Below are 2315 nucleotides of genomic sequence, written 5' to 3' on the forward strand. Positions count from 1 at the left end.
ATATATATATATATATATATAATATATATACATATATATTAATATATATATATACATATATATTAATTAATATATACAAATATATATTTATATATATATATTTATATATAGGGCTGTCATATATAAGGAATATATATATATCACTCACAAACAAAGGTGGGCTTCTTTGTACATGATCCCAAAAATTTATAAAAATAATTAAGTTATATATAAAATCATATTTTAACTGTAAACTACTATATTAAATATTTTAAAACCATATTTTTGTATTTTTCTTAATGCCATTCAACTGCAACATGTGAAGTGATATTACGTGATATGTCAAATATCTCTGGAGCGGCTGTGAGTCGTGGTCGAGGCAACCTGCCCGTGTTCAAACTGAGCACTTTGAGGAGGAAAGGTAATTTAGGTGATCGAACACGGCACGGTCGTTGGTGCGTGACAGGCTGATGTGAGAATATTTTCAAAAAAATACTGAGTAGTTTTTTATTATTGCATTTTTATATTCCTGTACAACCCTGTTTAGGTGGTTTACTGATGGTGGACCAACACAGAGAAACTGTTCCTGGGCTAAAGGGCTGTTTCAGGCTGATAGGAAGACAAAACAAACAGAACAGAAACAACTTCCAACACAGAAGGTTCAGTCAAAATAAGATATTCTACAGCAGCGACTCCTGAACCAAGCACCGGTCCTGTCAGCTCAGAGAAGGAAACTCTGGCCGTGCAGGATTACCAGATCAGGACAGCAGCATCTCGGAAAGCTCCAGCGCCCCCATGAGTCCACGTATCTGTTCCAACGTTCACACAGCAGAAACATCAAAGCTCGGTTCTGTTCCCTGTTCAGCCTGTTGGTGGGGTGTACGGGTGCGGGGGTATTTTCTTGGCACAGGTTTGTCAACTCAGCAGAGCTAAACTGGCAGCAGTTAAAGTTCCCAGTAAAACCATAGACTATAAACAATAAGTGGACGCAACCATGTCATGCTGCAAACCTTTGTCTTCTTATCTCCTTCCTGTCCTATTGTAATTACCTTGAGCTTCATATTTGTCACTGTATCAGATCATTATCAATTATCACAGGATATTTAATCGTGATCCCATTTAGCGAAAAACAGAGGGGATAAAACAGTAATCAAAGTTACTGGTTGCAGGTGACTATGATGGTAACATTTACCTGTTACAAACTGAACTGTGCAGATGTTTACCCACTGTGTAGCTACTTTATGTGTTGCATTCAGGGATGTAACGATACACTCAACTCACGATACGATTAGCGATTTTTTTTTTATGTTCACCGTCATTAAACAACATGAGCACCAGACCAATCACATCGATCCGTTATTTGTCAATAACTGTACAAAATACCAAAACTACCGACTGAGACGGTCTGGTGCAGCACATACACTGAAATAAAACATCGATGTCGGTGTTTTATTAGAACAACACCAACTTCAGGATGTCGCGGTGTGTGCGGAGCCCAGATGAAGAAGTGCGTCAGCAGCTGGACCGGCTGTGTTCATTCATTACCGCAGTTGTGTGTTTCCACTGATTAGACTGATGAATCAATAGACCCGCTTCAATCAGAGCCGTAACGATAAACAAATAAAAGCAAGCGACTCCGACGAACGGCTCCAAATCACTGCAGGCACGGAGGAGGAGGAGGAGGAGGAGGAAGGAGAGGAGTGTGTGTATGTGTGTGTGTGCGCGCGCGTAAAAGCGCGTCCTGGTAGCAGCCAGGCTGCAGGTGTGGTTCACATGTGCAGAGAGAGCAGACAGGGAGGCAGTGGAGCCGAGGAGGCGCTAGTCGGCGCCTTAAGAATAAAATTCAATTCGAGTGTGTATCGTGTTCAAGGGGGATCGGGTCCACACACACACCCACCCACACACACACACACACACACACCGTGGTTCACTCAGAGCTGCACACACGCACATGATTTTGCGGTGTTTTTTCTGACGGTTCACACAGACGTAATGCATTGACAGGACTCTAACATTAAACACTACATATACATATATATATATATATATAGGATTAAGATTAGACATATATATATATGTCTAATGTAATTAAACGATTAAGATTAGACATATATATATATATATATATGTCTAATCTTAATCGTTTAATTAGATTAGACATATATACATATATGTCTAATCTTAATCCTATATATATTTATATATATATATAGTGTTTAATGTTAGAGTCCTGTCAATACATTACGTCTGTGTGAACCGTCAGAAAAAACACCGCAAAATCATGTGCGTGTGTGCAGCTCTGAGTGAACCACGGTGTGTGTGTGTGTGTGTGTGTG

The sequence above is a fragment of the Cynoglossus semilaevis genome, chromosome 10 (genome assembly GCF_000523025.1).
Source record: "Cynoglossus semilaevis isolate Cse_v1.0 chromosome 10, Cse_v1.0, whole genome shotgun sequence".
Classification (NCBI taxonomy): domain Eukaryota; kingdom Metazoa; phylum Chordata; class Actinopteri; order Pleuronectiformes; family Cynoglossidae; genus Cynoglossus; species Cynoglossus semilaevis.